The sequence below is a fragment of the Strix aluco genome, chromosome 11 (genome assembly GCF_031877795.1).
Source record: "Strix aluco isolate bStrAlu1 chromosome 11, bStrAlu1.hap1, whole genome shotgun sequence".
Classification (NCBI taxonomy): Eukaryota; Metazoa; Chordata; class Aves; order Strigiformes; family Strigidae; genus Strix; species Strix aluco.
In genome coordinates this window covers 23,130,449-23,144,005 of record NC_133941.1, presented here as the reverse complement: position 1 = coordinate 23,144,005, position 13,557 = coordinate 23,130,449, and the positions used below count along the sequence as shown (strand labels likewise).

The following is a 13,557-nucleotide window of genomic DNA, read 5'->3' as shown; positions in this document are numbered from 1 at the left end:
CTAATACATTATACTCACATACACATACACACAAACCTCCCCGCCCTGCCTTTAACTTATTGGTAAGAAACCCTAGCCAGAAATGAACTGCCATTTGCTATTCGTTTCTGCATCCAAATGCTAAGACATGCAGATGTTTAATCAATAAAAAGGCTGGACATAAAAATCCCACTATGAGTATGTATCATTTGAGTCAACATTAAAATAGCCTTCATTTGCCATTCATACAGAGAAACCACAGATTAAAAAAAAGGAAAGAAGTCTACAACAAAAAAATAAACCATGCACAAAATAAATCAATAGTGCTTAATTGGAAAAAAATGGCACTATAAAATCCTCCATCCAAGAGTGGGACTCAAGTGGCACTCTGCCCGGTTCTCTGGGCTTCCTGGGGACAAGCAGTCCTCCCTAACATGCAACTCTTGTCACACGCGCCGGGAGCTGCGTGTGAGCTGTGCTCCAGTGGCTCCATGCAAAAGTTACACATCTTAAATCAGAAAACTGCTATATACCGGTGCGTTTCATAACCCGTTAGTGAAATGGATACGTAGATGACATTTACATGCTCTAAGTGATAAGAATTATCATCTGAAAAGTTAGCTATTTAAGCCCATAAAGTTGTTATTTAAGACTACGTATGTAAGCGTATACAATTATTATAATCTCTTTGTGAAGCTCTCGCATTGCTATAATAAAATTCGCAGAAGCAAAGCATTTTTAGCCCAACCATTACTACTCCCAGAGACAATGCATATATTTTTCCATCACATCAGATCCTGGATGGTGGGGGAAGGGCAGGAGTGGCGGGGAGGGGGAAACGCAATTTGAGAAGTGGTAAGTGTGTCAAAATCTAAATTACTTGGAGATATTTTGCAGCACAATCATCCTTTATGCTTGCGCAGCTCGGCTCATATGGCTCACATTCAGCCTGTCACACTGAATCATTGCTACTTCTTGACTTACATTAACAAAAGCAAACCTAACTTTCGCTTCAGTATGTGAGGTAAAATGCTCTCTGAATTCCCAGTCAAAAGGCCAGAAGCGGCAGTAAAAATAATTGTTTTTGTAAGAAGCTCACTTCTGAGGAGAAGGTAGAAAAAAAGTCCGTGAAGATCTGACTACTAGCACAAACACATGTGTTGCTTATGGAGTATTTTGCAAAAAAAAAAAAAAATCCGTACTGCAAAAAGCTTTGTCCACGAGCAGAGTAGACACAGCTTTAGCAGTCTTAACTAACAAAGCAAATCTGCCCCTATCTACTTAAGTCTTTAAACTGCATCTAACAGAAGATATTTAACAAGAGCTTTAGAGTCTGATGAACAGTTAGAAAGTAAATCTGGAAAACAAAGTACAAAATCAAAGAGAAACACAGCCAGATACAATCTTTGCAACTAGCAGAACACAAGGCACAAAGCAAAGCCAGCACTCAAACAAAGTTATTTTACACTTCTCCCTGTAAATTTGCAACAAATGTCCAGTTAGGAAGGATTTCTGCTGACCTGTGGATGTGCAGCAATGTAGATGCAGTGAGTTTTCCTATCACCTTTTGTTCCCAGCCATGTCAGCTGTGCTCTGCTCCAAGTGCTGCTCACACTCCCAAATCCCCTTTTCCAGCTCTATCTTAAGAACTGCCCAGATTTTGTAGTGTAATCTGAGCAGGGAAGTACCATGTGCCTATGATATGGTTAATTCACTTTTTACCCCCCGCAATGCCTAAGGAAGCTGCTTCACATTTCAAAGCTGTGCCTAGGGCCGCCTGACCCAGGTACAGCCAGGGCAGCACTGGGGCTTCCTCCTCCCCTCAAATGGGGCTGTTAAACAACTTATTCCCACTTACCAAACCCTGCGATGGGGGATTCACTGGGCCACTGAGGCCCTTGTCCCGCCTTCCCTGGGTGCCCAGCACAGAAGGGACCGTAGCCCCCACACCCAAGGGGGCCAGCCCTCCTTGCTCAGGGCCGCCACCACAGTGCTGGGGCCGTCACCATCCCCGTGGCCAATACCAAGGCTCTCCACTGAGGTAGCTCTGGTAGCCTGGGCACCCGGTCTGGGATCTTTGGCAATGAAGGTGTTACGTGGGTTGGGCAGCAAGAGTCCTATCCATCCCTCTCCAGTGTTGCCATCAGCTAAGTGAGAAACAATCTCAGTTTCTTCTGCTAAGAGAAGAAACCTTTCTACCAAAAAAAAAAAAAAAAAAAAAAAAGCAGCCTCTGAACTTTCTTCAATTAATTCTTCTGTCCATAGTCTTCTATTGATCTATTTCTGGTTTGTATTTGCAATCATCATCATGCTTAATGAAGACTACACTTCAGAGAAGAAGGAAATGCCTCTTCTTCCCAAATTCTGCACAGGGAAGAGTTAAACCAATTGTGAAGCTGCCAAACACACACGCAACGTTGAAGGCACAGAGAAGGGGTTGAGCAGTCCTCAAGTCCTGTCACTCCTGTTTGTGCAGCCCCAACCACACTACCAGGTCCTAAGTGCCACACACTAAAACCCAGGTGATTAACAACTAGCACCAATCTGGTGTAGGCTTTTCCTGAATGTTTAGGTCTTGAAAAAGGTAAAGTGCAAATTGTCAACGGTTGTGCTATTCCCCAACCTTCTTGAAAGCAAATTCCACAGAATCCCAATGTCAACAATGTCAATGTCTCAAACACTGCTAAATTGAGTTACACAGGGAGGCTGAAGGAGCCCCACTTGCCAAAGAAATGGAAGGCTTCTATTCTTCTCTCTGCTAATCCTAGGCAGATGGGGGGAGAGCAGCTATAGCTGCTTTTAAACAGCTAAGAAAGGGCCCCTGAAAGAGACTGAAGGGGAGCAACAGTCAGGAATCTTGGAAAAAGAAGGATGTAAGACACAAAGATGGCAGAAAACAGAAAAGCTTTGGGGGAGCTTTAACTCTTGGCCAGAAGGCGGCAAAGCAATTTCATGCAAGGAACCTGCTTTTTAAATTCTTGGCCTTGTGAGTAACACCTGCAAATACCTTGTGTGGGATTTCTAACAATTGTATTACGTACCCGCAGAGTTTTCCTTTCTTCAAACTCTAGATCTTTGTTTCAAAGCAAAGGTACTAGTCACATCTTCCGTTGCATAATTTACTAAAACCAGTTATGTTTCAAATCAGCATGTGTGTAAGGTAAAACTTGGAATAATGTACTATATAGCAGTATTTCAGGGAAAAATATACATTCTTCAATGATGAATTCAAGATCTCAGCTCAGAAATTTGATCTTGACCAGTTATAAGAATGATTGCTTACAAAAAGTAAAGTGATCTCCAAGGTTAAGAATTATGGCCAACAAATGTGTCTCTTGTTGGCTGGCTGCATTTATGTCAACTTGTACCTCTGCCAGGCACAGGCATCATCTCCATCGTGCCCCGGGCAGCGCTCCATGGTCCTCACCCCATTAACATGGGACTCTACGCTCCCCGTTCCCAATTCATGTCGGTGACCCCTCTGATTTCTGCACACCTCAAGCCCTCCAGGTCAGGACCAGGCAGTGAGGGCTGCACAGCTAGGGCAGGTCATCGCTAACTGCAGGAAGCCAGCTCTTCACTGCTTAATTTCATTAGCCTGTAGAGCAGGCTATAATTTGCTGAAATGATGATTAATCAGATCTTATTTTTCTCTAAGGCAGTTAATGAACAGCCAATTAAGTGTCTCAGTAATTCTGAAATAACAAAGGAATACTCTTCCAGTGACAACTAGCAGCTACTTAACAGTGCAAGCCAGCATCACAAAGCCAGTCTGGCTGAAAGAGTAGAAGATACGTGACTAGAAGGTCCTTTCACCCACATCATCACAAAACCACCATTTTTTTTTTGCTTCAGACAGTCCCTTAGAGCTCAGAGGCCCTGTACTGGGCACTGTGCAGGTGCTCAGCGTGCCAAGTGTGGTGCTCCAGCACCTCCCCTCACTGCTTGCTCCTAGGGCTTTGCTTTTTTTTCTGCTCCCCAGGTTGCAGACACCCCCCTTGCCAGCTGCAGCTCTGCAGAGGGAACCGACCACTGCCTCCAGCCCATCCTCTGTGCCCACTGCTGCTCCTCAGGCCCATAAATGGTGAGGAGGGCCAGGGAGCGCTCGAAGTGCTGCACAGCCAGGGGACAGGTAACTCTGGGATGCCTGGAAGAGAGGGCAGCACACCGCTATAGCAGCCCAGCATCCAGCTGGAAGAGCCTGGGCATTCACAGCCTGTGAGTTCAGCAGGGCAGCCACTGCCTATCTTGTGGTTCAGCTCATATCTTTTCCAGACTCCAAACAAATCCATGAATGCTTAATTCTGATCATATAAATCAGGATAAGATATATAAACACAACTCAGTGCGGTACCCAAAAAGCAAGGAATGACATTTTTAAAAGACTCCATAATCTTGTTTTTTGAAGTATTTCTTCAGTGGGAACTGTGCTGGAGCAAAGAATGCAAAACCTAGAAGCTTCCAAGAGGGGGTCATGTGAAATTACTCCAAGATTTTTCCAAATCACTGACATTTTGATTCTGAATGTGCTTGTAAGAATTTGCCAACAAACCATTTTTCACCATCAAAACCGACAATTTTTTGCAGTTTCTAACTGTCCTCCTTTTTTTCCAGGTTAAAAAAAAAAAAAGATTTTGTAGAGAATTTATGCCACTTCTGTAGAAACTTCTCTAATCCACAATGACACTGCATATTTTTTCAAATAAAAAGCAACCCCCCCAAAAAGAACAAAGAACATCCTTTGTTTCAGACAAAGAATTTCAGGAGAAACCACAAAATGTTCAAGCAAAACATTAAACATTTGATTTTCCACCCATTTTGCCAACAGTCTAAGTTTTCCCATAGTTCTAATATCAGTGTCATTAAGGAGGGGAGGGGAGGTAGGTCAGATGGACAACACTCACTCTGCAACTTAAAATCTGTGCTGATTGAATGAGGAGGAAAACAGGACGTGAGTCGCAGAAAGGCATTTTTCTTCTTTAACTTAGCTTAGCTTTTCTTTTAATGAGGAAAGGAGACCTACTTAATTTACCCATCAGGAAAAAATGCCATTGAAAAACAACTAGAAGTTGTTAGTAGCATTACTACACAAATCCTGAGCTCTGCTCCTGCCCAAGCGCTTGCCTGGGAACACCTCGCTCTTCACCCTTTCCTAGGGACTAATATGAACGTCATGTGCTTTGCACTCCCAGGGCTAGGGCCCAAACACAAGGATGTTACTGATGGCAGATGTTATTTAGCCTCTTTAAAGGAGTTTTAGAAAAGCAGGCTTAAAAAGAAATGGAAACATTTCATTTTAAACCCACTGGAGACTATTTTATTTAAAACCCCACATGCTTGCTTGACACACTTCACTATCTATTTTAGTTTTTTTTTTTTCCAGTGCAAAGACGTATCACAATCATGGCAGCACATGGAACCTTAGTTGCATGTTAAGAGTCCCACAGTGCCCAGCACTGCACAAGCATGCAACAAAATGCTATTTCTAGTCTCAGAGGCAAGTAACCACCAACTATAGAAATGTAACTAAGAATTAGAATTAAATACATGCAACTGTCTAGTGTAGAGATAGGCTTCATCTTCATGCTAAACATCATAAAGTGCCAATTTATTCCTTCACTCTTTATAGAGGAGACATTTTAGTAAATATAAGTATATACCAGTGAGTTTCCTTTTTGATTACTAGCATCTTAGTTCATTCTATTTAAATGTAGGAATAAAAGTGACACACTCAAGTTAACCTGTTTGCCCAGGCTGAAGAGACACTATTACATGTTCTCGTTCTTTTACTCATCCTAAATATTCAGACGCTTGCAACACCCCAGGGTATAGTATATTATGTTAACACTGAGAAGAATGAAAAAAAATCTTAAAAAAAAACCCAAAGAGAGATTGCTTATCATGTGCTCTTGCTATTAATGTCTTCATTTTAGAAAAGGCCACAAATTATTACCTTTCTGTCCTTTCCACAGGACATATCCTTCTGGATATCCAAGCAGCCATGCCAGGAACCAAACCGCATGTCAGAAAGCAGACTGCATTTTTGGTTTTGCTCTAAAGGCAAAGTAATGTTTCAGAGCATACTGCAGTTCCTCTTACTGAGCAGCTCCATTTACTTCGCAACTGAGGAGTAATTCCCCAAATCGATGTGCTTTGTACAGTATCAGATTATATAATTTCCAAGTGGCCATCCAAGTTCTATACATTAAGCATACCCAGCCTTTCAAGATCATCAGATGGTTTGTTAGATTGATTATATGACAGAGCTCCATGCATGAGGCTCATTAGTTCAGAATAGGAAAACATGACATGCTACCAAAGGTAAGTGTTCTGGTTATGAAAATTGAATAAGTAAAAAATAAGCCTCAACAGGCCTGGTAGAGCCACTAGGCGAGCCTCAGAGGCTTAGTAAGGAAGACGTTCTCCTTCCATAGTGACTTCATTAGGCTGTCAGTGAGTCTGTGGTGACTATCCCTGCTCTCAGCTGCAGCAGTGCTGGTGAGGAGACCTCCAGCTGCCTGTCCTTACACCCAGCAACAGCCCAGCTCCCTTCAGATGTGGCTGGTCGAGCAGCTTCTCACAGTCCTCCCTAATTCACAGCAGGAAGGAAAGAGACAAACCCAAAAGCCAGCAGGATTATCTTCAATAGTCTAATTAGTGGCTTGAGATAATCCACTTGATTTTGCCTAAAGCAAATTAGGAAGTGCTGATGCGAACTATGCAGCCAGCAGCTAGGAGGACTGCTACCTCCTGCCAGGAGGCAGTGACAGCCACGGGAGGCAGTGACCATGCACAGCCAATACCAGGGGAAAAGGTCCAGTAGTGGTCAGAGAGGTCAGATATCTGCACAGATGCCCACCCTTGCCCCCAGTCTCAAGGGGTTTCAGAAGGTGCAATCCAGCCAGGTCCAATAACTCTGCCCAATACTGTTGCTAGCATCTTCTCTGCCAACTCGATTAAAAGCCTTACATTCTGCAAAGCAAAACTATATTAAAAATAAAACAAAATCCAGCTTTGGTATCAAAACTAAAATCTGGCAGCCTGCTCCCATGCAAAATCCATCACAAGTGATACGTTTGTGGAGGACAGCTGGAACAAATCCATGACATTTAATGACACGGTAAAAGCAAACCTTGAGCAAACAACTTTAAATCATATGAAATACTACTGTGAATAGATGAAACTTTACAGAACTCACACATCACAATAATTAATCATTTCTAAACAGTTGTTTTTAATTCTTAAAAAAATAATCATTTGCAGAAGTGATTTTCTTTTTCCCATTCCAGATATGTACTTAAAGTAGCATTCTCCTGTGAAAAGGTTTCAGGCTACACAACACCTCAGAGTTTTAAATGTATTCTGTCTCTCTCCTATCTAAAGATTCATGACACCAGCAAAACAGTACTTTTCCAGCTTCCATCTTCTTTTGCTTTTTTTATAAGTAACCTGGCCTCCAAAGCCCAGTGCACAGTAAAGAAAAGCAAAAGTCCTAGAAGCTGTTTCTATAGAACACTTCAAACGGGATTGTCACAGAAACACAGATAATAAATTGCCTTTTAATTTAAATAGAAATCCAAATCTCATAGGCATCCTCTAAATCTCTGTGCATGCAGGCATATCCAGTATCATCCTAAACGGTTCACAAATTCTCAGGTAAAAGAACAGGTCTGTCCTTCCATAGGTAAAATAGCTGAACCACAGAGACACCTGAACATTTCAGCTGGTCCCACTCATGATGGCTGCCACAGAGCACCAGTGACCTGTGAAATTTCCCAGAAAGAACTGTTAATGGGACCTGAGCTAAGAGCTGGGGGATAGGTACCAAGCTGAAATGATTTAGCACAGCTTAAATGTGAGGGTAAGGGGCACATCTTAAGCTGATTCTGTCTGACAAACGTGGTTGTGTTGACACTGGACAAATGGCTCAGCTCCCATTTAAGCAAAGTCTGGGGGACACACAGACAGTCTCTCCTGGATGTGGCTATAGCAGGAGTTGGCTGAGGACCAGCAGCTGGCTGGTAGTCCCCCACCGCATGTCTGGCAGGAGGGACAGAGAGAACATTCACTGCGCTAGTGCAGACTCAGCTAATTTAAGTCAAAAACAAAGGTGGTTTGAGCTAACCTGGCTGACTTTGCAGTGAGGTGGATTAAGAACACCCATAAGACCCCTTTCTGCCAGCTCTGTTGGGGATATAATCTTTGCTGGTTATATTTTCTACTTCCAAAAAGTCATGTATCCATGCCCCAGAACTGCCTTCTCTCTCTCTGCCTCCATCACAAGTCTAGACAAAATCACGTTAAGATCCTTTTTTGACTATACATGTACAGGTGTAAAGGGGTAGCAGTTACTAAAAGGTTTTGTGGATACAGGAAAAAGTGAGCTCCAAGGTGTGTTCACTGAACAGAGTCAAGAGTAAAAACCAGAACTGAACTAGAAAAAGTTTCATGCTAAGGATAAAAAAAAAGATTCCTACCGAAATAGGCAGGAAAGAGTCTGTGAGGTGAGGAGGGACACCTATTCAGCCTTCACTTCACAAAAAGGAGTGTGTCAGTGACATACTTCTTCATGACTTTTTCTCCCCAGGATCCCCTGAGCCCATACCACCTCCAGACGGCAGAAGTGGCACAGCCATCCATCACGCCTGGGGCTGGGCATGCAGCTGTACCACGGCGGGACCGCCGGCACAGAAGCACTTCTCACGCTCCCGTCTCCACCCACATCTCTACAATACTGGATTCCTGGCACCGGTTTGGACAGCTCGGCAGTCGTTGCCTGCCTTCATTCATAAAAATGAGACCACACTGATGAAAGCGACAGGCTCTAGTGCACCCAGCAATAAATGTCAGTGACATGTCCCGGTCAAACATTTACTTCCACAGCCGCCCCTATGCGGGAAGCCTGAAGGTCACATCTGGACAACGAAGTCAGGGTGAGTTGCATGCGTGGATCAGTGACAGTGCTTAAACTTCTCCCTGATTTTGGATTCAATCCACAGAGTTCATTAGCAAACAAGACAGACAGGAATGTATGTCTTTCTTAAAGCAGACCAGGAGATGTAATTAACACAGTTTCATTTTCATGAATAATATATTAGGTTTGTAACACACAAGAATGAAAAGGTATCTCACAGGGTCTGGTCTTGCTCTAATGATATTCAGCAGAAGAAGGAGTGATCCAGGCCACAAGTGAGCTGCAATTTCTTTATATCTAAGTGGGATATATGTTTGTTTCAACAGTTTGATTTCTTACAAAAAGACCACAATAATGTAAGCAGGAGAAAACAAACCACTTTTTGGAAAGCCCCTTTCAGAAGTCTCTTTCTTTTAGCTCCTGATCTATATGAACATGGAATCGGAAAAGGACCTCTTGGGATATTAAATCCAGGCCCCTGTTATTAAAGGCAACATGTCACTTCCGGTGAAAAGAAAGGTTAATATTATGCCAGTGAGCTGGAAGGAAATGCAAATTTCTAATGCAGGAGAATGAGGGGAAAAGCTAAACAAAAGTGAATGCATGAGACCATATCACTATATCAGAGCCTTATTCTAAACGCATGGGCTTGGTACATCTAAGAGAAGATAAGAGGCAGAATAATTAAGAGTCAAGGTTCCTTCTGCCACTAGGGATCTGCATACAACTTAGAAAAGAAACACCTCACTACAATTCAGCCCTGGGACAGAGGAAGGGGAGCTCCTGGCAGGCACAGCCCTCTCCCAGGGCAGTGTGAGGCCAGCTGACATCACGGCTGCCCCAAGGTCAAAGGCTCATGGAAGAGGCAAGCAGCCCCCAGCACTGGCAGGCCAGCTAGCAGCAGTCTGGTTACTTCAGGGCTTGATGCTGAGAAGCCAGAAGGCAGCTGTAAGAAAGCATGTGCCCACTGTAAGTCTTTCCGCAACCACAAAAATCTCTGGATAATTTAAGGGACACTTCTGGTTTTGCCAGAAGCAGTTAAATCCCACCTCTTACCCACAATCTAGGGGAAGAAACTCCCAGGCATGGAAAAATTTCCAAAGAACAGCTTGAAAGAGAAGACCAAGACTGTAAACATTTGTCATCTCCCAGAATAAAGGAAAGAAGGCAGCTGTGAAAGGCATGGTAGGCAGTAGGCTGGCAGCTGTGAAAGGCATGGTAGGCAGTAGGCTTGGTTTGGCTTAGACGGGATGCAAAATCTAAGGGCACAAGGATGAAAAGGAAAGACAGCCAAGGGACCCTCCATACCCAACAGTCTCCATGAGGGTTTTGAGAACTGAGAGCAGACACCAGACACTACAATGATGAGGAGCACAGGAGCCCTTAGAGGCTCCAACACACACAAACAAGGCACAGAAAGCATAGTTTTTAACATGGAGTGAAAGCAGGTCACAGCCTGGAGATGGGATGTAACTACCATCTGCTCCTGCAGATCCAGAGAAATGGACATCCACAGGGCTGGAGCGGTTCTGGCAGCATGGAAATGCCCCAGCACTGACCCTCCTGTTGTTGAGGAACTGTCCAGCAAACCAAAATATTTCCAAAAAAGCATAATAACAGGGCTCAATACCAACCAGAGAGCTAGCAGTTGAGAAGATGCCATTTTCTCACTGTGCTGCTGTTCTATAGCAATCTACCACCCGAGCTAAAAGCCAGTCTGGGATGTCTGGTGGGCTTCATCTGGCGCCTCTGCAGGAGTAAAGCTACACTCATGAGCACTCCGGGGCAGACTCCTGTGTGCTCACGGGCTTCTTCCTCCGAGGCAACTGATCCTCAGCTACGCTCACCCAACCAGCCCTCAGGTGTGGGGGTTGTTGTTGCTCTCCCATGCTGCATGTCTGAGCCAGGCATGGAATGTCACCTTTAATGCCACCAAACACTGTGGGACTCGCATCACCCCTGAAAGGCTACCTACCACTCAGCGCACAAAACTGCATGAAGACAGCTTCTTCCAGCTTCAAGTAGATCAGATAAATTTAGAGGTATATCATGCCACATTATCACCTAATGCAACTGAGACAGTGTTAAAGTGGACGGATGGATGGACGGAAAAGAGTGAGAGATCTCTCCAATCACAGAAACTGATTTGAATTAAAAGAAAACCCATTTTTTCCTAGTATTTAAATACACTGCAAGGCTAGTGTTTACCTATTACTTATCCCAGTATAGCTTGCAGAGCAGCTTTACTACAGCACGCTCAGACCAGCAGTCCCACAAAAGTGGAATCCCTGAGGAGCTACCAGGACTGAAGGCCTCAACTGCTTTGCCATCAGTTCTTGTCTTTGCTGAGAAAGGTAAAGCTCCAGACACCACACTGAATTCCATAAATCCTACTCAGAGCCTTGCCTGTGATACAGAATACATGGATACAATTAAAATAATACGGCTGTTGAAGAATGAGGCTGCACTGGAAAAGGTTTGCCAACACAGTAATGCCAATTAAGGGTGTGATTTTTGGATGATATTTTTACACCAACACCAGCCCTATGAATGCTGGTGTAGCTGTCTTCAAAGTGATTTTGAAGGTCCAGCTGACTCCATTTGGGAAAAGAAGCTGTTAAAAGACCCTTTTTTGGCCTCTACAGGCCCCATTCTGCCATTAGGGGAAAGTATTTCATATTAAAAAGAGTTTTATGTCTAGAAAGCTGTATCTTTCTCAGATACTTTTACACCTATTAGCTGTATACCATAAGCTGTAGTTTTTGTTGTTAAATGACAGTCTAACCAAGTTATAAATAAAGCCATGTTTATGGGATGTGCCCATAGCCTCCCTCTGCAACTGAAAGGACAAGGATGCCTAAACCAAAAATGTCCCATGAGGAAGAGCAGGAAAGGAGAGAATCCAGGTGCTGATGGTGTGTTAGAAAATCATAGGAACGGATACACTCTCAAGCACCACCCCTCTGCTCATCACCTATGGATGCAAAGAACCAAAACTCAGTACTAAAATAACTCAGCAATAATAACACCACCTTTTCCCTCAGTACCAAAGGCTTAGAGAAAAAACCTCAATGACAGTGTGGCACCTGTAAGCTCAAAGGACCTTCCTGAAGGGAGCACAGACCATGTCCCCAACCCCACCACCTCTGGCCTCGCTCCTGGTGGGGGGCTCAGCTCTGGGCCGACCCACAGGCTCCAGCACAAGCCCCTGAGTGACAAAAGGAAGAGATAAGGTGAGGGGAGGCATGGGGGCAGAGAGCAGGCTGGCTCTCGCTCAAGCCCTGACCACGCTGTGAGCGATTCTGCTGCCAGGAGCTGCGTTTCTCCACTGATCCCGCAAGCTTAGTCCCCAAAATCTCCACGATGCAGCCCCCCTGTTCCACTGTGCCAGGGAGGCAGCCAGCGAGCACTTGCCCCCGGCGCAGCTCGCTCCAGGAATCCACGCACACCAGCAAAAGCAGGCTGAGAGCACTTTTCTTACTTATCCCATGTATTTTCTCCTCTTCCTTTCAAACTTCCCGTTGGTTTTCGTTAAGCTCACACGAGGCGAGCAAGTCTGTACAACTTGGAGAACGTGTTCATGGAACAATTTTGCCAGATTTCCCCCCACCTCCAAATGACATTTGATTTGCCAACACTCCCACCGAACCGCAGGCTGCTCTCGCCTCCACCCAGGGAGTTGTTTTCAATAAAGCAACAGCTCTAAAACATCTACAGAAACTTTTCTTCTTCAACAATTTGCCACTTTCAGAACAACAACAAAAAAGTAAAACAGAAAAGGAGAAAGAGAAGAGAAACAGCGTAAGGAAATATTTGCATATTTGTCCCAGTAGCTGGGAAAGGGCTTTGAATCGCGGCCCCTGCACCGAGGGGCTGCAGCCGGCTCCGCCCGGGACCGGCACCGGCACCGGCACCTACAGCTGGGCTCCGCGGAGCGGGAGCCGCGCCCGGGGCTCCGCGCCCGCGCTCCCCCGCCGCTCCACTTACCGCCCCGCTCCGCGCCGCGCTGCTCCGCTCCGCTCCGCGGGGGAAGGGGCGAGGGGACCCCGGGAGCCGGAGGGAGGGGCCGGAAAGCTGCGGCGGGGCTGACCGGCGGCGCGGGGTGTTTGTCTAACCTGACACCGGGGGCTGGTGCCGCCGCTCCGCTCCGCGGCCACGGCAGCGCGGGCCGGGCGGGAGGCGAGTGCCCGCCGCCCCGGAGAGCCCGCGGAGCGGGGCTGGACGTGCTGGAACAATGAGAGCCGCTGTTTTATAACGCTCACGTGGAGGAGAAAAGTCTGCATCCTATTTCCTGGGGTTTGCAATTTAAGGGGAAAAAAAAAAAAAAAAAAAAGCGGGGGATGAACGCCGAGCCCCGCGCCCGCCGCAGGGCAGAGGTGCCTCAGCTCCCGGGTTTGCCCAGGTTAAGCCCACTCAGTCAATCGAAGGTGGCTTCAAACTTGTGCTGAGAAGCGCTTTTAATTTTCTTTTCATCCCACTGCTGCTTACTGAGATCTACGTGGCCCCAAACTTACCTCGCCGAAAGCCGCCACGGAAACATTTGGTGATTTTGATCCTAATCTTTACATCGAGAGGGTCCAGTTGTCATATTTACATGACAATAGAGCCTGTTTATAGAAACCCATCCTGGTATAAATTAGAGACAAGTCCTTGGGAAGAACGAA

At 45.3% G+C, this 13,557-nt stretch overlaps 1 protein-coding gene across 2 annotated transcripts in view; it reads right to left on the bottom strand.

Moving 5' to 3' along the window:
- FBLN2 (fibulin 2) overlaps nt 1-13,168 on the bottom strand; it is a 106,810-nt gene extending 93,642 nt beyond the window's left edge. For both annotated transcript variants that reach the window (XM_074835975.1, XM_074835976.1), the window contains exon 1: nt 13,009-13,168. The gene's annotated coding sequence lies outside the window, so the exon portion shown is untranslated. The remainder of the gene's footprint in view (nt 1-13,008) is intronic.
- Nucleotides 13,169-13,557: the final 389 nt, after the last annotated feature.